The sequence below is a fragment of the Ictalurus punctatus genome, chromosome 23 (assembly GCF_001660625.3).
Source record: "Ictalurus punctatus breed USDA103 chromosome 23, Coco_2.0, whole genome shotgun sequence".
Lineage (NCBI taxonomy): Eukaryota > Metazoa > Chordata > Actinopteri > Siluriformes > Ictaluridae > Ictalurus > Ictalurus punctatus.
The window spans coordinates 17,654,313-17,676,349 of NC_030438.2; positions in this window are offsets into that span (position 1 = coordinate 17,654,313).

The following is a 22,037-nucleotide window of genomic DNA, read 5'->3' on the forward strand; positions in this document are numbered from 1 at the left end:
CCTTATGTTTCCAACGGCATGGATCCATGCGTTATTCTGATGCCGATGTAACGCCAACGTATTATTTCCAACATTTTTTGTCGTTGTTGTTGTTGTAATTATGCTGTAGAAATATATCGGACATACACTATATGGCCAAAAGTTTGTGGACACCTCATCATCACACCGATGTGTGGTTCTTCCACAAACTGTTGCCACAAAATCTGAAGCACACAGTCGTACAGAATGTCTTCGTATGCTGTTGTATTGTCATTTTCCTTCCCTGGAATGAAGAGGGAAGGAAAAACCTTTTCCAAGCCTGTTCCAAACCTGTTCCAGCATGACAATGCTTATTAATTATGATCAAGTCGCACCATGAATGCATGGTCATAAAACCGAAAGTCGTTTGCGTACTTAACGTACACATACCTTATATCTTAGACACAAATGGCTTGTCTTGTAACCGCTTGTTGTAGCTCACATGTTGTACGTCCTAGGAACTCAAGAACGTACCTAAAACCCCGAGAAGATTAGCCTCCTCCGAGGCTTTTTTCATAGTCCTTATTGATATTTTTTTTTAAGTCCTTCATTTTTGGTTTGCTTTCAGTGGGAGACGATAGAAAAGACTGACCGATTCATAGTGAAGAAATCATCCAAGAACTTCTATAGGATATAACTCACAGGATATATTTTATCCGGAGTAATTCCTAGAGTAGGTAAAAGATGGCATAATCTTTCCAGATACAGGAACACACAGTCTGTATAATATTACGACTGATTCAGACTAAAATCCCAGACATACTCGGATAATAATTACATCACCACCACCTCCTTATTGTAAAAGTAATCCAGTCTGAATAAGGCTTAAGCTGTTTATCAACTGTTATTTTCAAATGTGCAGGTCTTAGTTGCTCCTATGCACGCTCAGAAAAGAAGGGTATTAGCTCTACCTTCCACTGTCGCTGGAATGGTCTCCTCCTCATTTTATATACCTTTAGTGTGTATCTTTTACCTAGAAAAATGTTTGTAGTGTATGTAGCATGCAGGTCCATTTATCTACCTTAAAATCCGGTCTAAATATACACTATATACACAATTCTTGGAATTCTTGGGCTTGGAAATCTTATAACTTACATATTTACCAAACTCATACAGTATATCCATCATTCATTCATCACCAGTAACCACTTCATTCTAGTCAGGTGAATCCAGAGCCTTTCACAGGAACATAAGGTATAAAGTGGGAATACACCCCTTAATGAGACACCAGTCCATACATGCACACATTCACACACTCATTCACACCTAGGTGCAATTTTTAGTAGCCAATCCACCTACTGGCTTGTTTTTGGGAAGTGGGAGGAAACCGGAGAATCCAGCAGAAACCCACGCAGATACAAGGAGAGCTATATTCGTATCGCTTGAAATCATTGCTTTGATACGTGGATTATGTTTGGCCGAGTCGGATTTCTCTGTATTTTTCTCTGTTTTTGTCTCTAGACAAACCTCGCTGTGGCTCCCCACTATGTGCTTAATTTGTCTTCAGGACGTACTGTTACTTTCCTGGCTGCTTCCTCAAAATAGAGAAGAGATTTTCTGTGCAGTAACAGTTTATAAACCTAGAAAATGAGCATCTGTGTGCATGTTTGTATCTTTGTGTGTAAGTGTGTGTGTGTGTGTGTGTCTGGACCACTGTTTCTGCTCCAATGCTGTCCCCATGCTGTGGGAATTCAAACAGCAGGTGAATGGGCCTATTTTATTCATATTGGGGGACACTGTGGCTTAATGGTTAGCCCATTTGCCTCGCATCTCCAGGGTTGTGGACTCGAATCCCACCTCCACTCCATGTGCGCGGAGCTTGTATGTTCTCCCCCTGCTTCGGGGGTTTCCTCCGGGTACTCCAGTTTCCGCCCAGTCCAACGAGGTGCGTCGTAGGCTGATTGGCATTTCCAAATTGTCCGTGGTGTGCGATTGTGCCCTGCAATGGGTTGGAACCCCGTCCAGGGTGTCCACCGACTTGTGCCCCGAGTTCCCCGGGATAGGCTCCAGACTCTCCGTGACCCTGTGCAGGATAAGCGGTACGGAAAACGGACGGATGGACTTTCTTTATATTATATTGATCTTCCTCTCAGTCCACAGGCTTCGTGTAGCATGTCAAGTTCAAGTCCTTGATGTGTGTCTACAGAGCAACCAAAAGCACTTCACCTGCCAGCGTGAATCATGGAGATTTGTGCAATTCTGATCATAATCTGTCGAACGACGCCTTGATACCGTACCATCACTTCATGGCACCATCATGGTACTTCATGGTGATGATTTGAATATCAGACACTCTCGGATATAACACTCTTAGTAAAAGGGATCCTTAAGGGTTCAATGAACAATTAAGGGTTCTTCTAAAACTTTCTTCATAGTGATTTAATAACTTTCAGTGTTAACAGCAACGGCATGACAAGTGGCATCTAAACTGACAGTTCTACAATTCTGTGCAAATTAACTACGATGTGGTCAAGCAACAAATCCAAATGATTGTCTCAACAACGTTTGCCGTTGTTGGTTAACTAGTTTGTTTTAATAGCTATATAACTACTAGCATTTCTCATCGGAACATTGGACAGGCCACACCCACAGGTCCAAAGAAACAATGTAGGGTTATTCTGATCAGGGTCGTGGTGGATCCAGAGTCCATCCCAGGACCACCGAGGAGAGGAACTTTTATCGATAATCCATCCATCCTCTACCGCTTACTCCTTTTCAGGGTCACGGGGAACCTGGAGCCTATCCCAGGGAGCATCGGGCACGAGGCGGGGTACACCCTGGACAGGGTGGCAGTCCATTGCAGGGCACACTCACATACACACTCACACACACACCCATTCATACACTACAGACACTTTAGACACACCAATCAGCCTACCGTGCATGTCTTTGGACAGGGGGAGGAAACCGGAGTACCCGGAGGAAACCCCCGCAGCACGGGGAGAACATGCAAACTCCGCACACACAGGGCCACGGTGGGACTCAAACCCCCGACCCTGGAGGTGTGAGGCGAACGTGCTAACCACTAATCCACCGTGCGCCCTTTATCGATAATCTTATAAAACAATTTGCCTGCTGCTAAAATGGTTAGCTAGCATGTCATTATTAAGTGTAATGTATATAATATTAAGTGTAATGTAATAATCAATATTAACAATCCAATACGTAATACATACCATTGTGTGCCAACTTCAATGATTATTCCAAAATCAGAAATAACAGGTTCAAATTTCAGAGTCTTCAGCCGTGATCTGTTTTAGTTCATTTCTAATCATCCGAGCAACGTCGAAAAACATATAATTTGACATTACCTAATAACACAATGTAGTTTGAGGCAAGTATGTGAATTTTGGCACACAGTGTGCATCATGCTAATTGGTGCCCAAAAGCTTCCACTCCTTGTTTGCATAGAAGCAGAATTTGGACACCAAAACATATCTTGGCAGATTGACTACTGAGGTAAATGAGGAAGGAAGAAATGTTATTTTATTATTTATTTTTGCTCAATCTATGCCCATAAGGAGAAGTCAGACAAAACATGAATAAATATGTCTGAAAACGTAGTTGAACAGCAATGCTGGGGAAAGTTCTAAAAACAATTATTTAATGGCAAGTGATTCTTTGCATTATTCATTCATTCAGCTAGTGAATGTTAAAGCTGATATTCATTAAGACTTCTGATCAATGTAATTAAAAAAAAAAAAAAAAAAACTTAATTAGCAACCTATGTTCTGTTATATTGTACTTCACCAGCATATTATCTTTGGGGTTATTTTTACTTTAAATATATCTGTATTTTTCTTTCAGGAAAGACATTGTTATTGCCAGGTAGAACAATAAAGCTAAGATCTAAGATATGGCTATATATGGCTTAACAAATCTGTATTAGTAGTTGGATGAGAAACCAGAAAGTAATGCAGAAATCAATGTTTTTTTTATTTATTATTATATATATTACACAAACTTACAACATAATCTAATCCAAAACCAAAACTTTTACTGCTGAAGTAAACTCAGCAAATCAATCCTAACCCTAACCCTAATCCTAACCCTAACAAAACAAACCCAAACAAACGTAAATCTCAAATGATAGATGCTTTGCACCAGAGTTAACTATCTTTTCATTTCCATTAGCAGTCCCCAGGCAGGTAAACAAAAACAAAAAAAAAATAAAACAACAAATAAAATGCCTAAAAATATTCTTGTAGGAATTCTCCAGTATTTCACAGGAACACAGACTAAAACGACAACACAACGAGAAACATTTATGGCCAACTAGAGACAGGTGAACACAATGATTAGGAGGCGTGGCCAGGGCAGATCCAGAACAGGAAGTAGTTAGAAAGTGTTCCTGATTAATATAAAAAGGACTTGCATTGTTTAGGAGAATATTTTTTGCAAAGTTTCCTTGCTAGAGTGAAATCCCCCCCCCCCCCCCCCCCAAAAAAAAATAAATAAATAAATAAATAAATGTTGAGATTTGTTTTTATTGCTAGTAAATTTCAGCCTCAAGAGTTCTGACCAAAGTAGCTAGAGTTACAATGGAGGTTATTGTTAGCTAGCTGACTCGGCTAACTGAATCCTCCTGAGAAAATTAGGAGTTTTCCACGTTAGGAGTTGCTTGTAGTAAATATAAATATTTGATGATTTTATTAACCATTTTATACACTGTTTTGTCAAAATAAACAACAACAACAACAACAACCCAAATATTAAAGTATTCATTCTTTAGCACTACATTGTATCCATCGATGTATCCATGATATTTGTGAAAGGTTAAGAACACTTCCTGGTACTGAAGGAAGTGGTGCTAGTTAAATACAACGTCAAATTAATATGCAAGATAAACAGACACCGAAAGTTGGAAATGTGTAAAAATCCAAAAAGCAAACTACGGATACGAGAAGTCAGCATAAAGAAATGTAAGAAATACTTATGACGGCGTTTACGATTATACAAATCAACTGACTAAAGCGAAAAAGAGAATCAATTAAGCGTAAAGTGCAGTAAAGGGACCAAGTATCTTTAAAAAAAAAAATGGGGTTATGGCCCGGAGAGTCTGGGATTTTTAGTCTTTTCTCCATTACAAAACAAGGTATATGGTAGAAATGCGCAAAGAATCTTGCTGCACTGGCTAAATAGAATGGCTTATTAGTCAGGCTATTAGCATGCTAATGCCAACTTGAACAAACTCTCTCTCTCTCTCTCTCTCTCTCTCTCTCTCTCTCTCTCTCTCTCTCTCTCTCTCTCCAAAAAAAAAAAAACACCCAACTTCTTATTGCAATATTTAATGACACGTTCTCATCAACGAAAACATCAGGTAGAATTATTCATGCCGCACCCCATGGAACCTGTTACCAAACCATTAATATTGATTCACCGCAATATCAACATTGACAGAATCATGGTGCTGCATCCTCTCTCAATCTGCGTTAGAAGAGGAAAAAAAAAATAAAATAAGTGTGGATCACTCTAATTGTTAAGAGATTTCACACTGCGTTCATTTCTTTGGGCTTTAAAATCTCTCACAGGGCCCTGGTTTCTGCACTCGGAGTGCAAGACTCTGGGATATTAGCTGTTGTAGTAGTATTTTGGAGCTCAGATGGGCCTCATTAAAAGTGTTATGACTAACTCAGCAGAATTAATGCCATAGACCGATTGCGAACACCACTTAATTAAACAACATGGAGATTTTACAGTGCAGAGAAGAAAATGATTAGGAGTTCTATATCAAAAATATATGCTTGAGTTTTGTTTTTGTTTTAAATGATGAGCATGGACGATATAAATAATATAATCACGTGCTTGGCCCATACATATTAAATGCATGCATGTTATTGAAATATATTAGAATTCAAATGCGTTCGCTAATATTCAGTCAATCTGTGGAGGAAAACGTATAATCATACTCGTCTATCCATCAGGAGATACAGTATAGTGTTTCTCAAGCCAAGATCATAGAACGCTGCCTCGTTGTGTGTCTTGCTGAGTTCTGTGCCCTTGCTCCCAGCACAATGAAATTACATGTTTGCGATGTTCATCTCACAGAGACGTATTCAAGGCCCATTTATTTGGAATTGCTTTTAGTGTAATCCAATAAAGGCATTTTTTCATTTATTTCCATGGTGAAATTTCTGCCGGGGCGATGTGGGCCGGCATTTCCTTCATTAGCAGTAATAATAACAGTAATAGCAATAACCGCATTAAAGGCAATTATTACAGTGGTCCTCATCATCATCAACATCAATAATGTCAGAGCGTAGAGTGTACTGGGCATTAGTCATTTATAGAGCAGATTAAATCAGGTCTGTGTTTTTTTTTTTGTTTTTTTTTTGAGGGGAGGAAATAGGTTAAAACATAGGGGAAATAAGAGTAGCTCAGATGGACAGATGAGATTGGCTGCTCCTTTATATGCCTACGTATGCCATTTCAGAGACAAATTAATGTTTGGTATTATTGTTGCTTTTCTATGGTCTTCTCATTAGAATTTAATTTTCACCAGATTTTTTTTTTTTGGTCTCTGTAGCATGAATATTTGGAAAACTCTAAGATGGAATGTTAACAGGTTTTTAGAAAAAGGGCAGCAGAAAAGTGGGCATCCTATTGCTTAGACCCACCCTGGTTTTGCTGTCCGCCAGCTGGCCCTCTCAATAGATTTGACAATCTATGCATTGTGGTGATCTCTAGAGCAGCGACGCGGCCTTCCTGTGCTCAAGAGCATCAATATTTGAGCAATCTCATGCGCTCCCAAACCAGCTTAAATTGGATCATTTCGCCATGCCACTCCACCCTGCCAAAATGCCAAGAGAGTGTGGGTCTTGGCGAGGCCTGCCTCTTGTGATTCGCACCTCTTCCCCCCCCGGCTTGCCCAGACTCTCCTCCTGCACTATCTACTGACACAGAGTGTAGCCCGAGGCCTTGAATCGCTCGACGGCCAGCCTCCTGCTGAGAAAAGCTGCAGGGAGATGAACAGAGTTGGAGATGGGGGGTGGGTGAGCTGGAAATGGAAGTTGGAGATTTGAGAAAGGTAGACAGAGAGATGGAGGTGTAAAGACCTAAAGATGAGGATTGAAAGAGCTCCGTAGAGATCGACAGTGCTGACGGAGATATAGAGAGCTGCTGGAGAAACATATAAAGAACTGGACATATGTATGGAGACATGTGGAGATGGACAGTTGAGGGTAGAGAGAGCTGTATCAAGATCATAAGAGATGGGGAAGAGAGACCTGGGGATGGAGATGTAGCAAGCTAAAGATGGAGATTGAGGTTGCTGATGGAGATGTATAGAGCTTGAGGAACATAAACACACCAGGAGATGAGGTTGAAGAGACATGGAGATGAAAATGGAGAAAGGCAGATGGAGCGATGGTGATTAAGATGAGAAATTGAGAGAGCTGGAGTTAGGATGGAGAAATGTGGAGATGGACTGAGGTGCAGAAGAGGAAGTAGAGAGCTGTTTGAAAGTCAGAGAAGGACTGAAATGGAGAGATGGCGATTTGGAGTGATTTGGAGTGCTGGAGATGCACTGTAAGTAGATGTATCGACAGGTGGAGAGGAATGAAAGGAGTTGGAGCTGGAGAAAGGTAGAAATAGAGAGATTCAGATTAAGATGAGAGAGCTGGGGTTGGAGATGTAGAGAGCTGAAGATGGAGACTGACCGTTTAAATATTGCGAGAGCTACAGGATAATTGCAAAAGAAGCAGGGAGATGGAAAGAGCTGGTGAGCTGGAGAAAAATGCAGCTAGAGATGAAGAGCTGGAGATGGAGAGCAGGGAAAGATGGAGAATATGGAGAGAGCTGGTTGTGGAGAAAGCTGGGGATGGAGAGAACTGAATGGAGATGGAGAAAGAGCTGTACTAATCCCAGCTGATCTTCTTTCAATAGGCAAATTGATGTACAATATACACATTGTTTATATTTGTCTTACAGAGCCAGGTTAGTCAAAGCATGGTTGGCTTTGTGATGCTAATGATAATGTTTTCTGGTTTGCTATGCTAAAATCTGACACATTTTATTAAACCAGCTAATTAACTGTCAAGTGTTACCCTACACAGTTTGGGAAATAAGTAGTAGTAAAATAAAAGGACAGCTCATTAGTGGGCATTTTAGAGGCTGGTGCATCTAAATAGGTTAAATATGGAGTAGTTTCTTGGTGTAAAAATAAGAAATCCAACCATGTGGCAGCAACGCAATGCATAAAATAATACAGATCCTGGTCTAGAGCTTCAGTTAATGATTCTTCAGTTAATACATTAAACATTATAACCGGGGGGGTTGAGATCTTGGTAACACTGACAGTGCCATGGTTGTTGGTTCCAGATGGGCTGGTTGGAATATTTCTGAAACTGCTGATCTCCTGCCAATCACAATGGTCCCTAGATAAAAAATATCCAGTGAGAGGCCATTATTCTGTGGGCAGAAACACCTTGTTGATAAGAGGCTAGTTAAGAAAGGCCAGACTGGTTTGAGCTGACAGGAAGGAAAACCACTAAACTCAAAGAACCACTCTTCACAACCATGGTGAGGAGAAAAGCAACTCCTACATCAAACCAAGAATAGGAGTCTGAGGATACAATGGGCCAAAGCTCAACAAACCTTTTCCACTCTTTAACAGCTTCAATCCTTCTGATAATATTCTCCATTCTCAATGTTCTCCATTGCCTTGTTTGGACTTTTAATCACTCAAATTGGTACTGTTATTTAAACCACAGTAGGTGTGTATCTATTTGTGTATCCTTCACACATCCACTTGTTTCAGCTGCTGTCTAATTGTCTTGTTAAGATGCTTCTTGATTTTTTTTTTTCGCTTTTGTTTTTACCTATTAAAAGCATCTCTTTTAGCATCCAACTTTTTAAGTGATGTCTGTCTTCCTGGGTTCACTTCTCAAGCGCAATGATTTCTGGCCTTAACTTCACTTTCGTCGTTGTCTTTTCTTCTAGACATCTTGTTAAGAAGAAGAAGAAGAAGGAAGAACTTCAGTGCAGTTGATCCCGACGCTGACCTCTTGTTCATGCTTTAGGTTTCACACACTGGCAAAGCATCACTTTTTCTTCTCTTTCCTCATGAAACGCATCACAGTCATTGATTTCCACTGCTTTCACATTTCCAGGGCCCGTTATGAGGCTCAGCCATGCGTTCCTCCCTTCATATTTAGCAATGTGAAAGTTCCCAGAGTCGGTTTGTTTGTAAAACAAGGCAATTTAAGCAAGCAGCTGGCACCAGAGATCAGGCTTACACACACACACACACATACTTTGCTGCTTCCTCCCTGACGCGATAAGGATCGCTGTCTAGACATACATCTGGTGGCGTGCGCCCCAACACTTCATGGAACGTCGCATTGAGAGGCAGCAAGCGCCTGCCTGCTCACTTAACACACACTCATTTAAGAAGAGCGAGATCTTACGAGGGGGAGACGGATGGCAAAATCAACAATCTGTCTGAGGTAACGCTCGACACGCCTTCCGTCAAATGCCAGCTCGTAAATGTTGGAACTTTTGGAAATGAGTATTGATGTTTAGGAACTTGATTGGCGCATTAAAAATATCCTCCTAAAAAATCAAAGGCCAATCTGGTTCGAAATAAAAATATTCATTATGCAGCTCTTAACATTGGAAAACCTACAACTTGGGTTATATATAGCGCTTTAGTACACAAAGTCTTTGAAGGCCACAGCTGTTCATGTGTAGTTTACACTCTAATGGAGTTTCCTTTCTAATGGAAAATAATGGTTGGTAAATTTCCTAGATGTGTACTGATTATAAGAGATTATAAGAGGGATTGAAATTGACGGTGAATTCTTCTGATGGTTGACGAGCTTTCAGGTTCAACTGCTCGAGTGTATACTCACACAGGAATTGCATCTAGTTGACAAAGTTAATGAAATACGAGGCAGATTTCACTGGATTCCAGTAGTGCTAAATTTGAAGTGATCTTACTATGGCAAGTAGTGTTGCCCCACTTCATTGCGAATTTTGGCTCGGAGTTCTATTAAGCATCAGACTAGTTTAGCGACCATAGTTTACAAATACAGTGCTTATTGTGGACATTCCCAGGGAGCTTTTGAAGTCATATGATGAAAATATTCCACATTTAACAATTAAGTGGAAAATACGGGCAATTTGTAAAAGGCTCGTTCTGCTAACTTTCGTCAGACTTTGTGTTGCTTTGAAGGCAACGATGTAGCTGGGTGACATGTGCCTGTGAAATAGTTTGCTCGGATCCCACAGCTCTATCAAGTACAAAAGTGCAGCTATTGTTTGAGATTTGATCAGTCCTTGGCATTTTGTCTGCTGTGCACTTGCCCAGAAATCTGCGTCCCCAATTCCCAAGACTTTGTATGGCCTACTGCGATTTAGCGTCCTCCTCTGAATCCTTCTTCTGTCACTTCAGCAATGACTCAACTTGCCACCAAATTTCTTTACTTTGGATTGACCCCGCTGTTCCTGCTTTGTGCCGGAGTTAAGATTAGGCCGCCTGCGCCTCAAGCCTCGGCTGCTCCGGTCGGCGCAAATCTATATGACTTACGGAGTTTTGGGCCCTCCACTGCCAATCCCACTTAGAGTGCATTTTTCCGATAAACAAAAGCACATTCGTGCCCAAGCTCCTCATTTCACACTATGTGCTTTGGCTCCCAGCGACGCTTTCCTGGAGCCCTTGGCCTGAAGTCTAACGAACGGATCCAGTTGGCTTTCCTTTAAAAAAGTGGGGGGAAAATCAGCCACATGTGGAGGATTAGACTCCATCTTTCATCCTTGACGCACTCTGCCCGCCCTCTCCTGTCCAAGCTCATTGGCTCTATCCGACAAGAGTCAAGTCATGGTCACACACACATCACGCAACACATACCTTCAAGTTTTGAGTAAACTTACCTTGTCCCAGTTTCTGGTGAAAAGCTGGGGGAAAAGAGTGGATTGAGTGGAGATATGATAAAAGAATTCACAAGGCTGGAAACATATGTGTAACCCTGTGTTAAGCTGGATGCTCCAAATCTGTTGCAAGGGTTTGGACGATGGTCTCAAACTGCCCCACTCGGTAAGAGTTTTAGTTAGGGCATTTCCACCAGTTCTGAAAGTGGAATGTTTTTCTCAAATGCTGCAGGAACAGCGTTTAATCTTCACCGTGTGCATATGGTATCGCTAACAAGACGGTGCTTGTTCTTAATATATTCCATTTCCATAATGCATGTTTTTTGAAAGTACTTAACCCATCGCATGAGTAAAGCATGCCAGATGGAAAAATAGAGAGGTGCTTGGCCCTTAATACTTGTGCTATTAACATCACCGCTTCTCTGATCAGACAATTGCGCAGCCTGCGCTAGCTCTTTGTCCCCATTTAAAGGGGTATATCAGAGCAGTTATTAGCAGAGCATGTGAAACGATAGCCGTGGCGCGGGCGACCCTCAGGGCATGAGCTATCCCGGAGAACAGATGTGCCACCCACTCGCAACAGTTGTACGCTACCCACAATGCCCTGGTGGGTGTAGCTGGGCACAGGAGAGGGCCGAAGACGATATCTTGTGCTAACGATTTCACCGCTTGCCTTCGGGAGCTGGTGCATTTCGGGCAAGGAGCCTAGGGAGGGAGGGTGGAAGAGGGGGAACGAGGAAGGGAGGGAGGCAGGGAGTGAATTAGGATAGCATCCAGAAGGTCAATATTTACAGGAAATCAACATATAAGCCAGCACCTGCCTGGTGTTACTGAGAAACCCAAAGCTCATGAAAGTGGATGATGAAGTAGCTGAAGTAATGTAGCAGGTCTGCAGTTTGCAGCGCAACTAGACTCCTCAGAAAAATGATAGCACGAGACATTTTTTCACCTTTTCACGAGGCAAAGACTCTGTATTCTAATTGAACTAATACACTCCGTAACAGCAGAAATCTAAGATGGTCAAGTTTGACACGAATCAGGCTTGTTGTACCATCATCATATCGTATAGATCATTAAGCTGGATGAACTATGAACCAAACATGACAGCTTGACTCGGGTGAAACACTGCCAGACTGATGAAACCAGATTAAAACGTGAGCTAAGCATTGTGGGTGCAGGGACTAAGTGGAATGAACCGTGTTGACACACGAACTGAGCAGTTGCCGGGGGACTTTATGCTCAAATTCATCTGTCAATATAGTCAGTCATTTCAGGTGATCTCTGCTTCGCCCCTCTGCCTTCCCTCGGTTTTTTGGAGGGCTCAAAACTAAAAGTTGATTTATTACCATCATTAATAAGACATAACTTTATCTCTCGTTATCTTATTCTTCTTTGTCTGCTTTTTGTTTCTAGTTCATACCCTGCCATTGTATTGCTGAATCGCTGAATCTGATTGGCCGGAAGTGGTTTCATTTTCTTTAGCCACATACGGTAGCTATGACTATCAGTAGTGTTGGCTGTGATTCTAAACCACGTGTTTATATCGATCAATACATTATCCTTTCTATAGTAACAACACAGTTCAAGGGGCTTGTATCGTGGACACTTACACAATTAATGTCAGCAATTAAAATATTTTTTGTTATTAAGTATTCAAGTGTTATTAAGTAACAATGTTTAAACGTTGATGTAAAGACTTGGAGACAGACAACTTTTTTTTTTCCAGATTTTTGCGAGATGCTGCATTTTTGACCTTAGTAGCTCTGAGAGAGCTGATATAATGTACCTCTGGACTAACTTGTTGATTATTTTCCTATAACTGCACAACCCCAGGTGTTTCTATTTCTTCCTTACATAATGCATTAGTAGTCAGACAGATTTGCTGATGAGATTGAGGACATAAGTATGATGTATGATGCATATCACTTGTAAATAAATAAATAAATAAGATATATTCGTGGAAAAGTTTATAGACATAACAATGTGTTTATTGGTAGCTACATGGTACTACATGCAGAGCTAAAGACGTGATCACCGAACAGTAAATCCTCTTGGATTTCATTAACATGAGAAGTCCATTGAGGTCACTAATCTATTTATTTATTTATTTATTTTTTGGCCCAAGTGTGGGCAAGTTAGAAGCTGGCTATCAGAAGGTGTGTTAAATCTTAGTATGCATATTAGATAGCTGTATAAAATGTATGCTGTATGTAAGTAAGTAAATAAATATATAAAATGACCCCGGTGTTTATGTAATGTGAAATGCATCTCGAGATAAATGTATAATTCTACTGTATGCTAATGTCTATTTGAAGCATGCTGCTGAACCGAGTTGTACATTTCTGTGTATTCTCTGTCGCTCTCTCTCTCTCTCTCTCTCTCTCTCTTTTATTCCTTTCCTCTATTTTTTCCTCCATCCTCATTTCCAGTGCCAATCAGAAAGAGATTTAAGGATCTGTTCAAACTTAGGATGCTGTGTTTGTTTCTCCCAGAGGGCAAAAATTAATTCCTCCTCCTCCTTTACCACCACCACCACCACCTACTTTTTCCATCAGTCCTTCAGAACAAAGGTGCAGTCAGGGAACGAGGGAGGGGGTCCTGAGGGGATCACGCTGTTACTATTTCATCTGCATTTTAATCCTCTGATACATTGAAATGTGAATGCTACAGTGGGAATTTAAGCTTTTGTTAAAGACACTAATATTGGGCTTTCGGCATTTTTTTTTTTTTTTTTTTTTTTTAAATAGAAAAGGATGTTTTAGTCTTACAGCGCTTCTACTGATTTCCACTGTCTTTGTCTTTTCCATGATTTCCATGTTTTAATCTTTCAAAAAAAAAAAAAAAAAAAAAAGTGGAATATCTTTTTGACATAAGGATGGAGAAAATTATGACGGCAAAACATTAAACAGCAAGGGCTTGTAGGCTATCAGCAGTTTTATGGATTTTGAAATGTTTAAACTATCGCTCCCCCGGATGTGCAAACAGGTGTCTGGAAAACTCATTTTATTCCAGTGGAATTTCCTTGTCATGAATGGCAACCCAAAAATGCAAAATAATTTATATTAGGTAGAAAATCTGCATTAATTTTGCATTGATCGATCTGATTGACTTCTAAAATACATCTATTAAAAATGATTGGATATATATATATATATACATATATATATTTCTCTCTGTAGTTTGTTTTTCTTTAACCATTAGAATTATAGCTACAAAATAAATATACAACATAAATACACTTTTTATTGTATCACTTTAATGTATTGTACACACTCTCGCACTCTAGAAGTCATGCAGAAGATCAATGCCTAGAATAATTCCGATTTTTCTCAACTTTAAAAAAAACAAAACAAAAGTATATAAAAAATGTATCATCGCAGCTAAACTCTGATTACAACGTATCACTAACTCAATAGAGCAAATTTATTCAAATCCTCATTGGTATGAATATACAAAGACCTCCTCCTAATCCCTGATGTTTGTGAGGCCTATTCACGTTTCCTATTACTTCTCGGCTAACTCCGTTAATATCTCGCTAGATAATAGAAACTTCCGGATCGCGCTCGTAGTTGAATTGTGAGAATATTAATCGTAGATGAAGTGCCTTAATTCCGAATAAAATTTCATTCCAGAAGGCGAAATACAATTCAAACAAAAGCTTCCTGGCTCCTTTATTTTGCGAAACCTCCCGGAAACCCTGAAGGCCTTACAACAGAAGAAAGACAGGAACGGATAGAACTGTAATCCCTGTCAATGCACTTTAGAAACCCACCTTCTCCCTAAAATGTGTGACTAATGTGCACAAATCTCTGGCTCTGAAAGCTGTCAGCCGGGATGGCTGGAGCCGTTGTTCCGCCGTTTGAGTTTTCTTTTTTTTTTTTTTTCCTCTGCACCCCCTCTTTTTTTTTTGTTGTCGTCTCTCCGCCGTACCTTGAGGTCTTGTGTAGGGGTTTGCTTTCCGTTCGACATGCTGCCGTAACAACATTAAACGGGAGCACTTAAAGGGGTTTATTTTGTATTGTTTAGCCCCTTTTATGACGTTTATGGATTTGAATGGCAGTGTGCGTTACCCGATAACATTAAGAGCAAAGCGCTGGAACGTTCCAGCGTTGACAGAGCTCCAAGAATATTGTCCATCAAACAGCAGGACTTGCAGCTGAGGCCGGGTGTATTCACAAAGCTCGGGACGGGCTGATTACGGCCATTACACAATCATATCCAGGGAGGCGCAATTCATTACCTCTCATTTCTTTTTATCTAGCTTATGAGCATGAGGCTACCTTTTGCTAAGCTAAATGAAGAGTGTTTATTCTCTCCTCCAGATGGGAAAAGCACAGTAGGTGATTCAACCCCACCCCCCCGTCGTTGTTGCTCCATCATTTGTGTCAAGACGGCCATGTGATCTTTACGACCATGTGATCTCGTAAGATGAAAGAGAACAATGGCGCATTAGTGAAGCATTGTCTTATCCAGAAGTAAACTCGACGAGCCTTTGTTCGATTCAGGTTCGCCCGGCTGTGATTTCGCGCTTTCCGACACGCGTTTGGCAAACGGAGTAAATGAAACCTATAAAATGAAGTTTACTTCCAGCTGAATTGATAATGGAGAAAAAAAAAAACCACCTAGTCATTTGAGGTAGAAATAATGACAGTGTTTCAGTGATGTTTGATCATCCCCAGCAAATCCGACTGCCAAATTTATTCTGCAGGTGTTACACACGGAATAATGTTTTAGCATAATGAGGACGAGACTCCGATATTGCACTGTACACAAAGCTCTTTGCTAAAAAGCTGGGTGGGCTGCGGCAACACCGTTCAGGCAGCTGGGCTTGTCGTTACGGCCCTCGGAAAGTTCTAGCGAGAGAGCGGAGTCATTTGCAGGATGTTGAGATCGCCGCCTGTGTGTGCGGTTCTCATTACGGCCGATGCGGCGCAACCAATCAAACGCGATGGAACTCCCACCATGATGGGAAAACATCGGTTTTAACTAATGAGATTTGTAATAGCGGGATCCCAAGGCCGCAGAAGCCTATCGACAGCGTCGCTTTGTCATATGCGCATCGGTTTCGCCCGTGTTGCTCCACAGCATCGACGAGTGCGGACAAACGTATTCGTGGTTGTGATGTCAGCAATGGTGTCTCCACGGTAGAGTGGAACGTTGGGGAATTTCAGTCCATTCGACCGTAAACTGCAGTCCCACCCTGCGCTCTCTCGTTGGCACTGATCCCTGTCTCATCCAGACATGAGACAATGGCTATTACCCAACACACCTGCGTTCTGGGTTCTGCTATTCTCTTAATATATTTTAAATCTCCACATAAGGTATGCCTTCCATAGGGCTTACGATACCATTTGCTCTAATAAATTCTTTTGGCAGCGTTGCATGCAAGCTGCTTCCGCTTCCCCCTCGGGATCGACGAGGCTGAGGCATCCGGAAATATGAGGATAAATCTGTGTGAATCCTTTAGGACTAGGAGGCCTGCGAAATCAATCGCTCTTCTGACTGGAAACATTTCCCAATTCTTCATCTTAATTTAAGTCCTCCCTTTTTTTTAGTTTTTAGTTTTTTTTTTAAGCCGGGCGCCGTATTTAGCGCTGACATTTGATCGGAAGGGCCAGGCGAAAGCAGGATGGAGAGCTTCTAAAGGGCCCCTGCGAAGGAGGGAGAAGGGGACGATAAGCAAATCAAATTAATGACAATGAGTGTTTGTGCGCTCGTGTGCGTGGTGTGTGCGTGAGCCCGTCGCGTGTGCCATGTTAAACACTTCACTTGCCGATGAGGAGCTAATCCAGCCGCTCTCCTCGTCTCCAGCCGCTCCCTGATTACACGAATAAACCACACACTCTCTCTCTCTCTCACACACACACACACACACTGGAGAGCAAAGGAGCCTCCCTTGTTAAAGCTCACTCCAGCGAGAGGGTAATTAAGACATCTCTTCCCACCCATCCCCCCCCCCACCCCCACTAAAAGAAAAAAAATGTAAGTGTTTTCTAATAGAGTGGCTTGAAGGTGTTTGTTTTGCATTGTCTCTCTGATAAAGTCATTATGTGGCACAGCTGCAGAATGCCAAAGGCCAAACATACTACTTTAATAGGTTGACTTTTACATCTAATTTGATTGACGACTCCTTTTTTACCTGCACGCCACACCCAGCCAGTGATTCTCATGGACTTTCGGGCCTCGCGCCAAGTCGTTGTGCGTCTTTTAGTGTCGGATTCGGTCATCGGACTCGCAAGGTGTATATATTTTTAATGCATGTTTTGAATATTTATCGAGGCTGCTTTATTTTTCACCTGCAACGTGACCACTTCTGTTGCCGCAGCATATGAAACTGTCACTTGTTCCTTTAAATAATAGATTGCCTCCCCAAATTTCCGGCCTGATATTTTTGGCACAGTGGGTAGCGGGAAGACTTGTGGACAGGTGGCATCTGTGAAAGTGCAGCTCAGGCCAAAAAAAAAGACACAAGTGGAGGCTTTGTTAGATTTGAGCCATTAGACAGATTTTGTACTTTTTTTTTTTTTTAACAGGAAATCATTCTCTGATCTTTTTGGATTTTCAGAAAGGACCGTGATATTACGGCCATATTCACATGGGGATGTCTAAACACTTAATTCCGATTACATGCTCAAATCTGGGTTATTATATATATATATTTTTTTTTCTTAGACTACACACCAAAACATTTTCGAAACTCCAATTTGAACAGGCCATGCTCCTGACCTGACCCACATGGCCGAAAGATATTATCGAATACGCATATTAAATGGGAATTTTGTTGCGAGACAGTACACGGAGTACATGCGTTACTCATTTATAGCACGATTAGTTTTACTTTAAATAATCTATTCTGTCCAAGCAAAGCACGTTTAGTAAAGCTTTAAAAAAAAAAAAAAAAAAAAGTGTGCTTGTAAAGGTGCACAGCTAACGTGAATATGTTTAATAGCTGTTTGTGTCGGCTTTTGTTATTTGTTATTAGTTAATTGCTCCGTGCAGATCTCAAGTGGCACAAAACGTTTTTCATATAACGTGTAACCTGAAAGCTGTGTGAAGCTTACGCGTTTAGCCAGCCGGAGTGAGGTGTTTGTTTCTACGCTAACGATGACGTACGTAAAAGTCACAAGTTTCAACACTGTAGTGTTACTGAGGCTACGAACGATTTGGGCCACTTGAGTAACTGTTTAATTGTTAAATGGCTCCCCTCCTGGGAATAAAGGGTTTGAGGCGGGAATACACCTTAAATGAGATGCTTTGTGTACACAGCATATTTTTAAGAGGTGGGAGGAAACCAGAGAACCCAGAGGAAACCCACACAGAAGAACACGAAGAACATACAAAACTCCACAGAGACAGTAATCTGAGCTCAGGATGAAACCAGGGACCCTGAGATTGTGAGGTTGAATACATATAAATAAATAAACGACGTAAAAATCTTCATTAGGATCGTTTCTGTGCGCTGTTCTATTTGAATTTCTAGTAGCGCAGACGCTGAGTTTTTCGCCTATCTTGGAAATATGGTTGTTTTTTTTTGTTTTTTGTTTTTTCTTTTGGTTTGGGTGTGTGTGTGTGTGTGTTTCAGGGTTAAGCAGTGGAGTCACGACTGCGGTACCGTGATATCCGAGTATCATCACTGTCGACGGCATCTTCTCCGGCTTTCTTTTCCCTCTACAATAGCTTAATTGTTAGTTTGGACGCCCACTCAATAGATTAATGAAATGAAAGCAGGCGCGGAAATGAATGAGGGGAAGAAGGAAAAATGTCACAAACGAATAAATCAAAAGTCTGCTGCGTTTGTCGATCGTTTAATAAATGAAGCGCTCTCTTAAATAACTGACTGGCACTTCTGTATGAAATACAAGTTATCTAAACTAATGTAAGTTAAGAGTATGCGCTTTATTTACTGCTTCGATTTAAGAGTTGCACTCTGTCAAATCAGGGGCTAGATACAGTGGAGGAAATAAGTATTGAACGCGTCAACAATTTTATACTTAAATACGTTTTCATGCATCGCGATATTGTAATTGTGTCTAACTGAATGAATATATGTCTTCTAAGTAGAAGGATTTTATTCGCATACATGTATTTATGCACATTGTTAGCAAGCTTTAGCAGGATTAACTAACCTGACAGAATTTTTAAGCTGTATTACCAAATAATCTTCATAATATACACTGCTAACATCGGTTAGCTAACATCAGATAACCAGACAACATTTCTAAGAGGATTTTTTTATATCCCCTTATTACATTTGCAACTTTTTAAAAACCTTTACTAGTAATACTAGCCTGCTAGCCACAGTAAGCTAGCACAAGGAGTGAGAGGTGCAAATCTGTGCAAAACCTTTTAAGCCATTGTTGCTAAACTGACAGGATTTCTGAAAGGTAATAGAATTTTTATTCATTTAAACATTCTCTGCTAACGCTAGCTAGCTGGCTAACTAACCTTCGAGGATTTCATGAGCATTCATTGCTAACAGTAGCTAGCTGTTTAACATCAGCTAAGCTGACAGGATTTCTGGAGGATTGTTGGTCATATTGTAAACATTCGATGCTAACACTAGCAACCCGGGTAACATTTACAAACCTGAGAGGATTTCTGAGATTTTCATGAACATTCACTGCTAAGACGAGCTTTCTGTTTAACAGCTAACCCGACAGAATACCTGAAACGATTTTAGGTCATATTTATAGACTTCTAACAGTAAATTTCGAAAGTGTGTCAGTTTACATGCTACATGACAAAATATCTGAAGTCAAACCTTATTAAATTTCACAATGCTTGGCTAGCTAATGAGCTAACCTGACAAGTTTTTTTTTTTTTTTTTTTTAGTTAGAAATCCCAATCATCACTGTTAATGCTAGGCAGCTAGCTAACATACGCTAATCAGACTTTGGGATTTCTGAGAGGAGTTTTTTTGAAGCTATTTTCACAAATGTTCACAACATTAATAAGTTGTCGTGACGTATAAGGGGTTAGCTGTGAACTCCTTACATTTCTGGACGTAATAATAAATAACGAAGGAACGTTATTGTCATACTTTGACACAATATTGATATTAATCCTGAAAAAAAATTGAAGTAATCAGATTTCTTGTTCCTGTTTTATCATAGCGTGTGCTATTGAAAATGATGAGGAACGATTCAAATGTGTGCCCTGCGTTCCTAATGGGCATGAGTCATGTAACTGTGTGTGAGGAAGAGAGAGTGAGGGAGAACATCATTGAAGGCAGCCACCCGCTAAGCCTGAGTGGCTGGGGGCCATCTTCCCACCCCTTTGGGACTCTTCTGTGGGCCAGAATTCCTCCACGTGTGTGTGTGTGTGTGTGTGTGTGTGTGTGTGTGTGTGTGTGTGTTGGGCTAGGATAGCTCCAGACAAAGGCGGCACCCTTGCCAGCTGCATCTGCACCCTTGCCGAAGTGTGCAGCCTCACTGGGCCCCTCGTACGGTCGCGTCCTCAACCCTCAGGAGACTGGAAAGTGAAGAAAGGGGCAAAATCTGGAACCGGCGAGAATAAGCATCTTTCCATGCTCTTAAATGCCATTTCCAAAAACATTGTGAACTCTCAAAGCAGTAGGTAAGGTTTTGCATGAAACGCGCACATTTTTCTGAGGTTTCTTGACAGTATCTGATTTTTCTTCACCCCCCGCCCCCCCTCTTTCTCCCTTTAAAAATCAACAAATCCATTTGCTAAACAGCTGCACCTCTGTGCAGAACAGATAACAACCTGGGCCAGGCCGGCTTTGCTGCCACTCGTGCCAGATAGGCCCAAATCTCTGGCCTGCCTTTTTTTTTCTTGTTGTTGTTGTTGTTGTTGTTGTTGTTGTTGTTTTTAATGCTAATGACGAAGGAACTCTTCAGGAGCCAAAACAACCCAAAACGTCTGTGTAGATCTGTCAATTGCTTTTTTTGACAGATATTTTCTTGTAAGTGCACACAACACTTGTTCGACGAGTCTTATCTTCGCCGCTGCAGAACACTGACCTACATTGCATCAAGCACAATGCCGTGAACAAACGCGCTGCCGCTCAATGCCGTCTTTTTTCTCCCTCTTCTTTTCACCTTAAAAAGGCAGATTGAGCTCGATGAAATGGTTGGAAATCCAATAAACGGGAGGTATTATCTCATAAAATAAGAAGGGGAAAAAAGCGTGCCGTTCAGGAAGGAGAATCTTCCGCCCATCTAGGAGCTTCAAGGGTTGTGGTGCTTCTTGACTGGAGATAAAGCTATCAGAATACCAGTTTAACAAGCATTCTCCTGACGTGCATATGTGTGTGTGTGTGTGTGTGTGTGTGTGTGTGTGTGTGTGTGTGTGTGTGTGTGCGTGTGTGGTACTATCTCTCTCAGCTGGATTCCAATAGCATAAACCTCATCCTTTTTACATGTTGCTGATCTGACAAACAACACTGCAGGCGGTAAGTAAAAAAAAAAAAAAAAAAAAAAAAAAATGTTTTAAATGAGGCATTAACAGTGTTTACACAACAGTGCTGCTGAATTCTCGAATCTGATTGGTCAGAAGGTGTTGATTACTTTTCTACAACAGCAGCTCTGATAGTAGTAGTAGCTGTAATTCAAATCAGAGGTTAATATGCGTTCTAATGCGTTATCGTTTCTATAGTAACAAACTTGCACAGGGACATGAACTATAGACGCTCCACGTCATCTAAATCTAACAAACTGATTCCAAAAAAAAAAAAGAGAAGTTTTTTAAGCACAGAAGAAAGCTGTGAGATTGTGGATATGGTGTATAAGGTTTCTGTAAGGGGATGTTGAACAGTTTCGGAGTCTCACGTGTCAGTGCGTTGTAACAGTCAGTAAGGGATTTGTGGTTTCTTGGTAATGAGACACGCTGTTTTTTTTTGTCTTTAAAACTCCAAGAGAGCAAAAAAAAAAAAAAAGAAGAGAGAAGAGAGAAGCTGGTGAGGGAGCGACTGTTTATACTGTAGCTACTGTAGTGTAAGTGAGAACAGGAACTAACTTGTTTCGAGGACATTCCCCAACATTGAATGTAACTATAAATGGATAAAAAGTGTGACATCATTGGTTGATAAATTCAAAAAAATTACATTTTGGCAAATTGCTTTGTTATAAGAGGAATAAAACACGGGGGACATGCTGTTAGGGAAATAGGTTAATAATCCACCCCACTGT